The sequence below is a fragment of the Hemiscyllium ocellatum genome, chromosome 37 (assembly GCF_020745735.1).
Source record: "Hemiscyllium ocellatum isolate sHemOce1 chromosome 37, sHemOce1.pat.X.cur, whole genome shotgun sequence".
NCBI lineage: Eukaryota > Metazoa > Chordata > Chondrichthyes > Orectolobiformes > Hemiscylliidae > Hemiscyllium > Hemiscyllium ocellatum.
The window spans coordinates 34,910,006-34,926,808 of NC_083437.1; positions in this window are offsets into that span (position 1 = coordinate 34,910,006).

Below are 16,803 nucleotides of genomic sequence, written 5' to 3' on the forward strand. Positions count from 1 at the left end.
CGATGATTGTGGAGATGGTGGTCCTGTCGATGATTGTGGGGACGGTGGACCTGGCGATGATCGTGGGGACGGTGGTCCTGGCGATGATCGTGGTGGCGGTGGTCCTGGCGATGATCACTGAGACGGTGGTCCTGTCGATGATCGTGGGGACGGTGGACCTGGCGATGATCGTGGGGACGGTGGACCTGGCGATGATCGTGGGGACGGTGGTCCTGGCGAGGATCACGGGGGCGGTGGTCCTGGCGATGATCACTGAGACGGTGGTCCTGGCGATGATCACTGAGACGGTGGTCCTGTCGATGATCGTGGGAACGGTGGACCTGGCGATGATTGTGGGGATGGTGGTCCTGGCGAGGATCACGGGGGTGGTGGTCCATGCGATGATCATGGGGATGGTAGTCTGGCGATGATTGTGGGGACGGTGGTCCTGGCGATGATCATGGGGGCAGTGGCCCTGGCGGTGATTGTGGGGGCGGTGGTCCTGGCGATGATCGTGGGGGCAGTGGCCCTGGCGGTGATTGTGGGGGCGGTGGTCCTGGCGATGATCGTGGGGGCAGTGGCCCTGGCGGTGATTGTGGGGACGGTGATCCTGGCGATGATCGTGGGTTGGTGGTCATGGTGTTGATCGTGGAGACAGTGGTCCTGGCGATGATTGTGGAGATGGTGGTCCTGGCGATGATCTTGGGCGTGGTGGTCCTGGCAATGATAGTGGGGATGGTGGTCTGGCGATCATCGCGGGGTGGTGGTCCTGGCATTGATCGTTAAGACGGTGGTCCTGGCAATGATCACGGGTGCAGTGGTCCTGGCGATGATCGTGGGGGCGGTGGTCCTGGCGATGATCGTGGGGGCAGTGGCCCTGGTGATAATCGTGGGGATGGTGGTCCTGGCAGTGATCATGAGGATCATGGTCCTCGTGACGATCACAGGAGCAGTGGTCCTTGCAATGATCGTGGGGATGGTGGTCCTTGCGATGATCTTGGGGATGGTGGTCCTGGCGATGAACTTGGGGATGGTGGTCCTGGTGATGATTGTGGGGATGGTGGTCCTGGTGATGCTCATGGCGTTGGTGTTCCTGCCGGTGATTGCGGGGGCGGTGGTCCTGGCGATGATCACGGGGACGGTGGTCCTGTCGAAGTTCATGGGGGCGGTGGTCCTGGTGATCTTCGTGGGGTGTTGGTCCTGGCGATGATCATGGAGATGGTGGTCCTGGTGTTGTTTGCATGGTCAGTGGTCCTGATGATTGTAGGGATGGTGGTCCTGGCGATGATTGTGGGGATGGTGGTCCTGGCGATGATCATGGAGGTGGTGGTCCTGGCGGAGATCGCGGGTATGTCAGTCCTGATGATGATTGTGGAGATGGTTGTCCTGGTGATGATGTGGGGATGGTGGTCCTGGTGATGAGCATGGGGGCGGTGGACCTGGTAATGATCGTGGGGATGGCGGTCCTGGCGATGATCACGGGGGCAGTGGTCCTGTCGATGATCGTTGAGGTGGTGGTCCTGGCGTTGATCACCGGGGTTCAAGTGTGTAATTCTCTGAATGTGTTCAGGCAAGTTGGAACCATTGTTAAGAGAGCTTACAGGATCCTTGGGTTTACAAAGAGAGGAATAGAATATAGTAGCAAGGAAGTGATGCTAAACCTCTACAAATCATTGGCCAGACCATATTTGGAGTATTGTGCTCAACTCTGGGCACCTTATTTAAGGAAGCATGTTAAAGCTTCAGAAAGAGAGCAATGGCAATTCAGGATGTCAGGAATGAGGGATCTCAGACACAAGGAACCATGAGTTAAATTAGGTTAATTCTCCTTCGGTCAGAGAAGATTAAGAAGTGACAATAATGAGGTGTTAAAAATTATGAATATTTTTGACAGGATAAAGAAGGATTTTCAGTTTCCACTAGTTGGGATGTCAGTAACAAGGGATCACAATTTTAAGATTATCAACAAGAGAGCTAAGAGTGAGATGAGGAGAAACATCTTTATTTCAGAGAGTTGTTAGAACTTGGGAACGTGCTGCCAGGGAGAGTGATGGAGGTGGATTCCGTTGTGGGTTTCAAAAGAGGCTGGCTCCATATTTGAAAGTGATGAATTTGAAGGGTCCGGAGATACGACTGGAGAGTGGAATTAACTGGGTAGCTCTTTCAATGGCCAGTGCTGACACGATGGGTTGAATATCTTCCTTCTATATTGTCAAATTCAATGATTCTACTTCACTTTGGGTCAAAGCTACAACATGTAACTGGTTTTCCTCAAGTGGTAAACTTACTCTGCTCTGATGTTGCTCTGTACAAGTCATATGTAAGAATTGTTGAATGATTTTCAATGTTTACTAACTGACCTCCCAGCTTCTCTGTCCATCAGCTTGAACTTATCAAAAACTCTTGCCCATATGCTACTTTGTACTAGCCTTGTTCATCTATGAGCCCTGAGGTTAATTAACTCCATGGGCTCCCAGTTTACTAGCAACTCAATTTTGAAACTCTCATCCTGGTTTTCTTCTCACCCATTCACGCTTCTGTAACTGCCTCTAGTTCACAACCTCCCAAGATCTCCAAACTCTCCACCAAGTCCGGCTTCCTGCACGTTCTAAACCCAAACTCTGGAATTCCTTCCCTATCTCTGTGCATGTCTTTTCTCCTTTAAGAGGCAATTAAAATACACCACTTAACTAAGCCTGTCCAAACATCACCAGAAGGTTTGCTTGGTAACCGTGATTTGGAGATGCCAGTGTTTGACAACCACCTGATGAAGGAGCATCGCTCCAAAAGCTAGTGTGCTTCCAATTAAACCTGTTGAACTATAACCTGGTGTTGTGTGATTTTTAACTTTGCTTGGTAAAGTTCTTGTTGAGATGATTGGGACATTTAATTACATTTAATGTTTGAGATGAGCACAAGCCATTGTTGTTGTTATGGAGTCTTGACAGAGTAATTGGTGCCTGAGTTGATCTATCCTGCTCCCCAGTTGATTCTGAATATTAGTGCTCTATTTAACAATGATTGTGGTTTCCTGAAGTAAAGGTCAATCCAATTGCATGACAGGTTTGCAGCTAAGAAATCTTCACAGTAAGGTCAAACATGGGCAAAGAAACCTAACTCCCTACCTCAGCTATGAGTCAACACTGCCCCAAACTGAACACCAATTTGAAGGAGATTTAATGAGATTAAGAACTCAGAATTAAAACAGAAATTGCTGAGAAAACTCAACTGGTGTGGCAGCATCTTTGGAGATAAAGCAGGTTAACATTTCAGGTGCAGTCACCTTTCTTCAGAACTGATCTGTTCAGAGTTACTTTGATTGGGAGAATTCACTGATCTCAGTAGCCCACACAACTGCCCCAGTTGGCTGAGTGCCAATTAACCTACCTGCTAGACTGGGAGTGCACAAGGTTGTGCGGGAATTAAAAAGAGAGAAAGCGACCTATGAGACTTCAACCTCACAAAACTACCTGTCCCACGTGCAGCTGTCTATGACAGTATAGTTAGCAGCGACCTTCACAAAAGCCTCGTGAAGATGAAATTCCACTGAGTATACTCTGTATCGTGTGGCTAAACTAGATAAATTCAGAACAGACCTAGCCATCTGCAATTGTATTCAACCTCAATCTGTAAACTCATGGCCCCATCATGTCCCTCACTTTAACACTGCCATCAAGCCAGCAGATCAGGCTGGTTCAATGAAGAGACAGCAAGGCATGCCAGAAGCAATGTGAGCTTGTGGTTTCAACCTGGTGAAGATACTTACATGTGAAAAGCTAGAAGCATGCAATAGACAGGGCTAAGGAATCCCACACCAAGGGATAGATTGGATCTCCACATTACATCCAATTGTGAAAGATGATGGACGTGTAAGTAACTAGCAAGAGGAGGAGGCTCCTTAAAGGATGGATAAGTACGACACATAGATGATAAAACAAGGTTGAAGTATTTGAAACTATCTACATTCATTTCAGCCTCCTTTTGTATCACAGGTACAAACCTTCAGTCAATTTGATTCACTCCATGTAGTGCCAAGAAATGGCTGAAGGCACTGGATACTTCCAAGGCTGTGACAACATCCCAGCAACAGTCTGGAAGACTTATATTCCAAAACTAGTTCCTGTTCTGGTCCACTTACAGCACTGACAGCTACCCAGCAATGTGGAAAGTTGTGCAGAGACATACAATCCACATAAAGCAGCGTAAATCCAAGCCAACCAATTATAGTCCCGTCCACCTCCTCTCGATTGTCAGCAAAGTGATGGAAAGGGTTGTGGTCAATGCTATCCAGTTTATATCCACAGCGATAACCTAGACATCAATGTTCAGTTCGGATTCCTCCAGGTTCACTTGGCTTGATCCACACCCCATTACAGCTTTGACCCAAACAGGAGCAAAAATGTGCAGGTCGGGTGAATTGGCTATTCTAACTTACCCATTAGTCAGGGGGAAATGGGTCTGGTTGGGTTACTCTTCGGAGGTTCGGTGTGTACTTGTTGGACTGAAGGGCCTGTTTCCATGTTGTAGGAAGTCTAATCTAATCTAATCTCAAAGTAACTGAACTCAAGAGGGAATTCCCCAGAATCCTCTCTCCCATTGTCAACATCTTGTGTTTATTATTGATCAGAAACTGAACTGGGTCAACTGTGACTACAAGAGCAGATCAGAGGCTAGGATGAGAGAGGAACTCACCTCCTGACTCCCCAAAGTCTATGTACCAAATACTAGACACAATCCAGGAGTGTGATGGAATAAATCTGCCTGAATGCAGCTCCTACGACACTCGAGAAACTCAACGCCATCCCGGACGAAGCAACCTGCTTGATCAGCACTCTATCCACTAATTTGAAAATCACTTTCTACAACATTGATGCAGAGTGACAGCTGGGTGTACCAGACATGAGATGCAATGCAGCAACTCACCAAGGCTCCATCAACAGCACTTCAAAACCCATGATCATTGTCACCCAGACAGACAAGGGCAACAGATCTATGGTTACACCACCCCCTGAAAGTTCTCCTCCAAGTCACCAACATCCACAGTTGGACCTTGTGCTGTTTCTTCAGTGTTACTGTGAAACTCCCTAACTATATTGTAAGAGTACCCTACCAGAGGAATTACAGTAATTCAAAGAGGCAGCTCACCATCTTCTCATGTGTAATTATGGGTGGATAATAAACACTGACCTTGCAAGAATGCCAATGTCCTATTAAATAATCATTTTTTAAAAACCTAAACAATAGTAGATGGAAAGATGTTAGGGTGATTTCAAACATTTTTGCAGAAGGGCTGAATGGTACAGGTGAAAACCACTTACTGGCAAAATTTTATTTTGTTGTTAGCTTCTCTTGCTACTAGGACAGGATTCTTGTAACCAATCTACAAATTGGAATTCTTTACAATCTTATCACCTTCAATAAAAATAATTGGAAATTTATTGAACAAACTGGCATTCATTTGTGAAGTTTTTAAAGGTTCAGCAAATATTTTTTTAAAATTCCCTTATCATGTAAAGACCTTGGATCTTGAAAACTAAATAACAAAGGTCACACTAAGCAGGGAAAACTCCACTTTGGCCATGAGTTCATTGATATTAAAATACTTAACAAGAAACATACCGTAATTTGGATATCAGTAAGAATGGTTAATAAGGAAATTACTTCACTGAAGCATCAAAAGTGCTGGCCATGATAGATTGAAAGATGTATATCTTACAAAGGATTGGGCCCAAAAAGTGTAGATTTGATATCAAATTATAATGGTTTCCCTGCATAGCTGAAGTGTACTGGGATGGTAAACGCTGTCTGAATTTCTCCATTCCGAATGGTAGGGGACATGGAATGGTTTGTGCAGGATGAACATTGGCTGTCTATTCAGGTGGGCCTGCCCAGGCATACAGTACAATCCAAAACAACGGAAAGCAGGAGCTATAAGTAATTTTCGCTTTATTTAACCTGGAGTCCGTAGTGCCTTTTCAATCTCCATCTCGACAGTTATCAACAATCTGGAAACATATGCATCTGTCTGCTCATACCAACTTTTCATTTCTATAGTGTTGTTAATGTAGCTAAATGCCCCAAGACACTTTGTAAGGATTTTATTAGAAAAAAAATCATTGATGGGGAGCCACAGTGAGATAGGTGACAAATGCCCGGTTTAAAAAGTAGATTTTAAGAAGCTTCATAAAGGAGAGAGAGAGAGAGAGTGATGGAGAGGTTTGAGGAGGGGCTTCGATTGCCTAAAAAAACTAGAAAGCTGAAGATGCAGAGCTGAAAATTGTGGATAAACCAAAAACTGTCGCACACCAGAGAATTTGGAGGGTTGTGGGGCTGCAGGATGTCATTGAGGGAAAAATAAGACCTGACAAGTCTATGTGTCAGCCTATTTTACTTATGAACACTGCGGAAAAATGGTTCTCCATCTCATCTTTCAAGACTAAAACTGAATCTAAGCAGGTAGTTTCCACCCCCAATCAGCAAATGCACTTTTCTAAAAGAAAACGTATTTTGCTAAAAAGGCTGTTATCATAATATGGGTGAGATTAATTGCAGTTGTTGGTGACCTCTACTTGGCCTGAGTTAGGGGTGGATGAGTTTCCACTACATGGCTCCAATCCTATTAATTAGAAATGTTATTGCAGTCCTTATTCACAGAAAAGGAAAAGAGTTGAGAGAACATTTATAAAGGCCTGAACCAACATTAATAGTTAATGATATGACCATTTCTGGTATTTGTTTACACTCAAGACAGCTAACTCGTGAAGCAGAGTAATTGAGAACCAACAAAACCACAATAAAAAACCCAACCATTTCCCGACAACCTTTACAGGAAACAGACTTTCCATTTATTTTTAAGTGTCTTTTAAAAATTGTTTCATGGGATGTAGGTGTTGCTGGCATTTGCTGTCCATTCTAGTTGTCCCTGACAAGGAGGTGGTGAGCTGCTAACCTGGACTACTGCTTTGGTTCAAGGACACCCTCAGAGCTAGAAAGGGAGTTCTGGGATTTTGATTCAGCAACATTGAAGGAACAGTGATATAATTCAAAGTCAGGATAATGTCTGGCTAGGATGGGAACTTGCAGCATATGTCTGCTGCCCTTGTCCCTTGGTTGAGAAGATACTGTTGAAGGAGCCTTGATGAGTTTCTGCAGTGCATTTTGTAAATGGTACACACACTGACTGCCATTATGTGTTGGTGGTGGAGAGAATGCAGGTCTAGGTTGGTGCATGTTCTAAGCAATGGGTGACACAGGGGTTCAGTGGTTAGCACTGCTGCCTCACAGCACCAGAGACCTGGGTTCGATTCTGTCTGTGTGGAGTTTGCACATTTCCTTGTGTCTGCATTGGATTCCTCTGGGTGGTCTGGTTTCCTCCCACAGTCCAAGGTGTGCTAGTTAGATGGATTGGCCAGGCTAAATTGCTCCAAAGTGCCCAGGGATATGCAGGCTAGGTAAATTAACCACAGAAAATGCAGGGTGACAGGGATAGGGTAGGGGGGATTGGATCTGGGTGGGATGCTCTTTGGAGGGTCAGTGTGGACTTGATGTGCCAATGGCCTGCTTCCACATTGTAGGGATTCAATGATGAAGCAGACTGCTTTTCCTGTGATATTGAGCTTCTTGAGAGGTTTTGGAACTGTGCTCATTCAGGAAAGTGAAGATTATTCCATCACAATCCTGACTTGTGCCTTGTAGATGATTGACAAGCTTTAAGGAGTGAGAAGATGAGTTACATACCTCAGAAAATCTAGCCTTTGACCTGCATCTGTAGCCACAGTACAGTTTAGCTTCTAGTCAATGGAAAACCCCAGAATGGTGACAGTGGAAGTTTCAGAAATGGTCTTGCCATTGAATGTCAAGGGGCAATGGTTAAATCCTGTCGTGTTGAAAGTGGTCATTGCCTGACACACTTGTGGCACAAATATGCTTTGCCATTTATTAGTCCAAACCTGAATGTTGTCCAACTTTTGCCGCATTTAGATACACACAGTCACAGTATCTAAAGGAGTTTAGAATAATACTACACATTGTGTAATCATCAACAGAAATCCCACTTTTAACTTTATAATGGAGAGAACAGTCACTGCTGAAGCAGCTGGAGGTGGTTGGGTTGAGGATACGACGGCAAGGAGGTGTATTGGACTGAGGCAATGGCATCCAGTGACTGCAGCCATTTTCCTTTGTGCTAAATATTGTTCCAACCAATGAAGATCTTTTCCCCTGATTATCATTGACATCAATTTTGCCAGCACTCATTGATGCTATGCTTGGCATAGTACATCTCTGTTTTTCTCTCAACTGCCTAGTTCCCTCTGTCTGGATCTCCTAAAGTATTCTATTTCTTTGTCTCTCTTTTTCTCTTTCATTTGTGAACACTCTCTTTAAAACTCACCTTTTTGATCAAAGTTTTGATCCCTCTGTATCTTTTATTACCTGAATGTTTGTTCATTCTACAGTTTGATGTAGCACTTGTGGATTATTTGCTGTGCTCTATAAATGCCTCTTGTAGTCATCATGTAGCTGCGAGGGAATTTACATTCAAAATGTACATCCTTGTCCACCTCAAGTCAGGGTAGAGCAGTTGCACACCCTCAGCAGTGAATTTGCAAGCTCTTACAATTCCTGTCGATGGGACATTTCCATTTCGCAACAGGATTAATAACATTCTAGCTCGTAATTGTCTTTTTAAGATGCTGTGGCCCTTTATATCTTGCACAAGAGTGCAAACGTGAGTTTACCACTGGAATGGTTTCATAGCCACTCTTACTCTCAGTTTCAAAAGCAACTTTCCATCAACATGAGGTTGACAAGACCCCTTTCAACTTGCACCCAATATTCCGATTTTGAACTGTATTGCTGTTGCTCTTATGTTGTTGGGTCATCATTTGCGAATGGACTCCCTCGCAACACTGTGGTTATATCTGCCATCCCACCTCCTCCCCACCACCCCCGGATTGCAGTGGCTCATCACCACTTTCCCATGGGCAGCTAGTGATGGATAATTAATGCTGGCTCCACCAGCAACACTAACATCCTGTCAATAACAAATAAACACTTTGTTTGTATTTACAACACTGATGACAACTTTCTGAAGGAGGAATGTGAAAACAGTTACGGAACTACCATACTTTCACTCTGCAAAGAGACTTGCTTCAATTGAGATATGGTTTTGTAGCAAAGGGATAAATCTTTTTTCTCCTTGAGGGAAACTATGTCATCAATGTTTGCTTAGCAACAAACAAATATTCAATGGCAATAATGTGATATTTTAATTCTTTCTAATTTTGGGACGACAGAAAACCAAACATTATTCCACAAGAGTTGGCACAATGTTCAGTTTGAATGTTATATTTGTCATCTGTGTTGGTTAATGGTAAAATTTCCCTACAGTGACAAAACACAAACACCACAGAAAGGTACGACATGTGCTGGACTTTAAGCCAAATTAAATCAGTATATCACTCTTTGCTACAAGTCATGGAAGTAAAGCCATAAGTAAAAAGCTGGTTCCCTCATTGGTGCACTATTAAATTCCTTTCCAAGTTAATTCTTAATTTGGACAATTAAGTTTAATTGTATTTCTTATTTTTGTTATTTACTTTTAAATTTAGTTCCTGGAGCTGGAGCTGAATTTCGGATCATTCGATGGGTGAAGGAGGCTATTGAGAGGAGTTACAGGGAGGTAGTTACTCCACAGCCACATAAAGAAGGGTTGCCGTCAAGGGTAGGAAAGGAAACCGGCAGGTGGTGCAGGGGTCTCCTGTGGTGGTTCCCCTCAATAACAAGTATACCACTTTGGATACTGTTGGGGTGACAACTTACCAGGAGTAAGCAATGAGGCACAAGTCTGCCCCTGTTGCTCAGAGGGGATTGGAGAAGAGGAGCAGAGCAATAGTCACTGGGGACTCTATAGTTAGGGGGACAGTTAGGAGGTTCTGTGGGAATGAGAGAGACTCACGGTTGGTGTGTTGCCTCCCAGGTGCCAGGGTTTGTGTTGTCGCTGATTGTGTTTTTTGGATCCTTGAGTGAATCAACAGTCCATTTTGCAAAAAAGTTGGAAAGTTTTTGGGTGTGTTTCCATGCAGTCATCTGAGAGAATGTATACATTTAGTTTTCTCTGTGGACTCTTGCAGTGATGTAGCATTACATCAGTAAACAGATTGGATAGGCGTGGGGAAGGCCGGGGGCACAGAGTGGGGGTTTAAGGTCATGGAAGTTTGAGAGTGAGCTGTGTTGAGGAAGAACCAAAACCTCAACAGTGAAACTGTTTCCTGATCATATGATACATAGGCATTTCCGGTGATAAGGATTTGTCTCTTACAAAAGTAACAGTTCATTCTGGCATGTTTTGTAAAGGTGTCTCAAATCCGGCTCTCCAAAAACCGACAATGTCCAAAAATTCAGACTTTTTTAAATGATGAATTTGGATGACTGTCAAATCGATAAAATGTCTTACCAAATTGCTTGGCTAAGTATTGCATTATGTCAGTGGCTACTGCCTTGTTATGAGCTTTGCATGTCTGTCCTTTCTTGTGGTCCGAAATGGCTCCTGACCCCACTTGAACCAGCAAGCTCTGACATCTGGTCTGCTCTCAGTCTCAGGTTTTGCAGGCTTTTATGTCACTCTAGTTGTACCTGCTTTTGCCCCATAGCCCTCAGCATATGTGGCTAATCATTAACTATCCCGCTCGCTTTAAAGTTAAAAATTGGCCATGAAACATCTGGTGCTGCTGGAGGACAATCTCAAACCTCCACAAAGGAGAAGATGGTTTGGAAGAAAACAAGGTAATTTGTCCAATCAAGCCTGATCTTTCCACAGATCTAGGCAATCTTGCAAAAACTTCAACTGATTTATCTGCACTTCATTTCTGAGAGTAATTTCTGTGTATTTACTCCAAAGGCAAGTTCAGCAACACTTTGACATGTTCAGTTTTAATCTACACAATATCTTATTTATGATAGGCAAATATTCAAGGTGAATCATTCAAGGTGAATCATCCTAGGCTAATTACTCCTTTAGTCTGACAATTGCACAAACTTGTGTATACTTTCTCGGAACTGGATGTATTAGTTTTGAATCCAATGCCAAAGGAACAGTTTGTTTTAATCATTATTATCACTGGAAACTACCATATGGTAGTTATCATCAGCAATTTAAATGTTAAATATGAATGGAATATTAAGCCAGGAACCGGCATCTTCCTCCAGAGAGCTGCTGAGAGCTCCGTATTGCCACCTTTTAGGAAAAAGCCACCATGAGGCATTTTTTGAGAAACCAAACAGCCCTTTTTTGTGGTATGCATCACCAGGGTTGTGATTTCACAAATAGCCATTAGCCATTAAGAACCCCTGGTGTAGAAATGCTCCACCTCTCAGAAGCTGCCAGTCAATCAGAGTCCAGTAACTCAAAGTTGAAGACAGCGCCACCTGGAGACCATTGGTAGCTTCCAGCAATGGATTCCTCAGAGGCGCAGGGTCAGTGAGATTGTAGACCTCTGGTTGGTGATTTGCCAACTATTACCACTCCACCCCTGGTTGCACTGTCTGCAAGGATGTGTAGGCCCAAAGCAGGGTTTCTGTCCTCAGGGTTCTTCATCCTGGTGACTTCCCATTTAAATGTTCCATCGGCATTTAATCTCTCAGGCCTTTTCTAAAGAAATGATGCAGGGCTCTTATTGGCTATCCAGTTCAGGAGGAGTGACCCAAGCACCTGAATTATTCCCAAAAGAATAAATTGTAATAATTAATTCATCCGTTTTAGTGGAGCTTCTGACAGAGTCATAGAGTCATACAGCATGGAAACAGACCCTTTGGTCCAACCAGTCCATGCTGACCTTAATCCCAAGCTAAGCTAGTCCCATGTCTCTCCAAACCTTTCCTATTCACATACTTATTTAAGTGGCATTTAAATGTTGTAATGGTGTCCATATCCACCACTTCCTCTGGAAGTTCATTCCACACACGAACTACCCTTTGTGTAAAGAATTTGCTCCTCGTATCTTTTTAAAATCTTTTTCCGCTCACCTTAAAAATATGCCCCCAGTCTTGAAATCCCCCTTTCTCAGGAAAAGACACTTACCATTAACCCTATTTACACCCCTCATGATTTTATAAACCTCTCCAAGGCCACCTCTCAACTTTCTATGCTCCAGTGAAAAAAGTCCCAGTCTATTCAGCCTTTCTTTATGACTAAAACCTTATAGAACTGGCAACGTCCTCATAAATCTCTTCTGAACCCTCTCTAGTTTCATAATATCCTTCCTATAATTGGGTGATCAGAACTGGCACAATACTGTAAAAGAGCCCTCATGAATGTCCTGTTTAACCTCAACATGACTTGCTAACTCCTGTAGGAGAAAGTGAGGTCTGCAGATGCTGGAGATCAGAGCTGAAAATGTGTTGCTGGAAAAGCGCAGCAGGTCAGGCAGCATCCAAGGAACAGGAAATTTGACGTTTCGGGCATGAGCCCTCAAGGGCTTATGCCCGAAACGTCAAATTTCCTGTTCCTTGGATGCTGCCTGACCTGCTGCGCTTTTTCAGCAACACATTTTCAGCATTGCTAACTCTTATATCCAAAGGACTGAGCAATGAAGGCAAGCGTGCTAAACACCTTCTTAACCACCCTGTCTATATGTCATGTAAACTTCAAAAAATTATGTACCTGAACCCCAGGTCCCTCTGTTATAAAATTGTTGCTTCTGCCTCTTTTCTCTTCAAATGATACAAACCTCAATCAGACAAAAAAATGAATTTGTTACCACATTGAAATACTGTGTCACTGACAATGACAATTCCATCAGTATTGCACCATTGTAGGTACAACAAAATTTGTATGTTGATGACCTGAGTTTGGATAGGTGAAGTTACAACCTGAACAAAATTACAGGAATGGGGGCTTTTGAAGGGCCCTGAATTGCATTGCAAATGGGTCTATCACATAGTGTGAGCTTCACAAGTTGATGGGAGGAATTAGAAAGGCAAAGACGTCCTTTCCTTGGATGATTTCAAACTCGCCCAAATTGCTAATGGCTATTTGTGAAATCACAACCCTGGTGATGCATACCACAAAAAAGGGCTGTTTGGTTTCTCAAAAAAAACATACTACGTCAATGGCTGTATGATGGTCAGATCACCAGGTCCACCCCCATACTGACATCAGTGGTGATGAAGCCACAGATCTACAGCTCTCTTCTCTTTTCTAGGCTTCTTAAACAGCCACAAAAAAATTTCACTAAGGAAGCACCTCTTAAATGAAACAGTGATGCAAGTTGATCGACTTTATTACTTTCACCTTCTCTCTACATGCACCCTGATTTGCCTGCATCAAAGGGTTTGATAACTTTCCTTCAGTAACAGTTTCTTAGGCATACAATGGTTCAATGTGTGCAAAAACTGAATGTTGCCCAACTGCTCAATTGTTGAGAGGCAGAATCACCATAGATCATGTTCTGAGTAACTTCTCTTTACCTGAAAGGTTAGGAACACAAGCAGTGCAATAAAATTCATAATGCACAACATTCAGCTGGTGAGGAGGTTGGAGATTTATTTCCCATTTCATGATCAATGCAAGGAGGGGTGGAAGGTCTTGTTGTGAAAGGGCAGAAATAGAATCATAGAATCCCTACAGTGTGGAAGTAGGCCATTCGAACCATTGAGTCAACAGCGACCCTCTGAACAGCATCCCACCCAGCCCAGGCTCCTTACCCTATCCCTGTAACCCTGTATAGCTAATGCACCCGGCCTGCACATCTTTAGACTGTGGGAGGAAACTAGAGCATCTGGAGGAAATCCATTCAGACATGGGGAGAACTTGCAAACTCCACACAGTGATAACCTCACAGTCAGAAATTCTTCACTTAAGAAAGGAAATATTGGATGAAGTAAAGATTCAAATACCTTGGAGTCAATTAAATAGCTAACATGAGTTAGGTGATAAAGACATAGAAGGTTATTCGATGAGGATGGATTTTATTCTGGCCCAACTTAGTAAGTCTGGCAGCACATATGGAGAGAAAAGAGACAGAGTTAACGTTTAAGTCATCTAATGAAGGATCACTCAACTTGAAATGTCCTCTTCACAGATGCTGCCAAACCTGTTGAATTTCTCCAGCAATTTCTGTTTCAGCTCTTTAGATCTCCAAAACAACAAATTTGCTTAATTTTGGATTTTGTTCTAGCTAGTTTCTGTCATCTGCTGTGTCAAGCTCTTTGCTTAAGAGTTGATTGACCCTGCAATTTAGCTATGGGACTTAATTTTGACTTAGTTCCTCCAAGCCTGTGTAGGACAATGGGCAACAAGGCTCTGCCACCTCTCTTGGTCCCTCACAACTGCTTTTGCTCTAGCCCTAATGGTGTCCCATTCTTGAAGATCCTCTTTGTAAATGTACTTTGTTAGGACTTCTTTGGCCTTCTCGGTTGTATTTTCCTATCTGGTATGGCCATTCCATTGCTGCTCAGTTGGGGTGTACTTCTGGGACATAAAAGATGTGCGTAACCAGTTTCTGTCAGAGGCATCTCTGATGAGCCCTGTGTAGCACTCCATCAGTGAGGGTCTGTCTCTCTATGAGATGCTCAAGATCTCATGCAGAGAAATACTGGTGAAAGGCATTCAACTGAGATCATGATAAGTGTGGCTACTCTCAATATAAAGTAGAAACATTTTAAGCCGCTCATTGTGGAATAAAGCCGCAAAAAAAGGAGAATCCTTGTAAATCAAAATTGATCATGGGTGTCTTCTTTAATGTCTTCCTTCCCAACTTTGAAGGGTTCGATGGTGTTAATAGGGAGGAAGTCCACTAGCATGCGAGAAGAATAAGAAGCTTTTGCTGGATCCTAGGCCAAAGAGGTAGGAAATGGGATTGATAACTCTTTCAAAATTCCAGCACGGACATTATGGGATGAATGCTGTCATTCTGAGCTGAGATTAGAGTGGTGCTGAAAAATCGACTTTTCAGGCAAAAGCCCTTCATCACCTCTCATTCCTGACGAAACATCAACTTTCCTGCTCCTCAGTTGCTGCCTGACCTGCTGTGCTTTTCCAGCACCACTCTAACCTTGACTCTAATCTTCAGCATCTGCAGTATCCACCTTCTGCCTCATTCTGGAGTGTATCATTCTACAATTCTGTGAGAGTTGGCAATCAAATCTGAAACAAAGACAGAAATTGCTGGAGAAACTCAGCATAAATGAAAGGTCACTGGACTCAAAACATTAACTTTGTTTTCTCCCCACAGATGCTGCCAGACCTGTTGAGTTTCTCTGGCAATTTCTGATTTTGTGACGCGCTCATCATAAATGCCAAAAGAGACAGAGGGGTAACTTGAAAAGTTTTTAAAAAGTTAATAGCAGTGTGACTGGTAAAGTCCTACCTGAGAAATGAAGCTTTAATTGTAACTTGCAGAGAGGGAATTAGATGGAAAGTTTGAAGAAATGAGATTATGGGGCTTCGGGGAAAGAGCTGTGAAGTGGGGCATGTTGGATACCTCTTTCAAAAAGCTAGAATAGGCGTACTGGGCTCAATGATCTCTTTCTATGCTGTCTGATTGGATTACATTTCAGACCTCTTTGCTATTATATGTGTTTCGTCCACCTGAATTGGTTGTACTGCGATTGATGAATGGGTGAATGCTGTTTGTGAAACACAAACTTTCGCAAACTTGTGGTGCTATTATGCTATTCCATCCCCAACACTTTGAGCATTGCAGTGCGTGCAGGAATACAATGTTCACGCCATTTATTGAAACTGGGATATCCTTTGTGTTAGCCTAACTACGATATTTGTTTCGATTTTGAGTAATACTTGGTGGTCTGCCCCAACCCTATTTTTTTTCCATAAGCCCTGTTATTTTTATTGCGCGATTTTCTACAGCACGAGGTCACACAAAAACGTGTTGTAGCGGAAAGGACTGTACTTAAGTTTCACAGTGATACCCCTGAACTGGATGAAACCAGCTCAGAGATCAAACTCATGCAGGTAGGACATATTGTATGTGACAAAGACTCAGCCACAAAAAAAGCTGGTGTCGGTTATGAAAGCATTGTTTTTGAAGCTACGTGAGGAACACATTCTTTGCAAAAGCAGCTGAGCTTGAGTCATTTAACTGCTGCACGCGGAGCTTTGATGCATAACTGCAGTGGAACAGTTGTAGGAAGTAAAAGCAGAAAATGCAGGAAGCATTCGGTTAGTATCTATGGAGACAGAAACACATGTTGGGATTTCATGTCAATAATGTACCCTCCATCAGCACAGGAAGATGTTAACAGTTTTTAAACAACTACAGAGCCAAAGGCAATGAGGGGCAAAATGACGAGTTGCAGACAAACGAGTATAACATGATTTGGGAATATAGGGGATGTGGGCAGAATTTTATTCTCCATGGAGATGGTGAGAGAGTCGGCAAGGAAGTTGGGGCAGGTTGGCCCTGGAGACTAACCTGTCAATTGTGCATTAAATGTTGGGTGAGAGGTTTTATAGGCAAATTTCTCAACTCACCAGTAATTATGAGCCTGAAGGGCCTTAATTCATCACCTTGATGATCTCTTGCCTTTCTCACAAAGCTAGAAAAGTGGTGAATTTCTGAACTGGGAGACCATGGCAAATTAAGGAGGCATTTCCAGTTGACCCAGTATGGGGACAATCAGAGGGACAGATGGGAGCAAGAGGACAATGTCTGAAATAAGCCAGCCCCCTACCCATGCCTCTGACCCTCTTCTTTCCATTAACCCCGTTTCAAGAAAATGAGAAAATCTTACCTCATCGTAACTGCCAGCCCCTGATTGGTCAGCAGTTTCCAATGACCCATGTTCCCAGTATGGAAGTGCCTG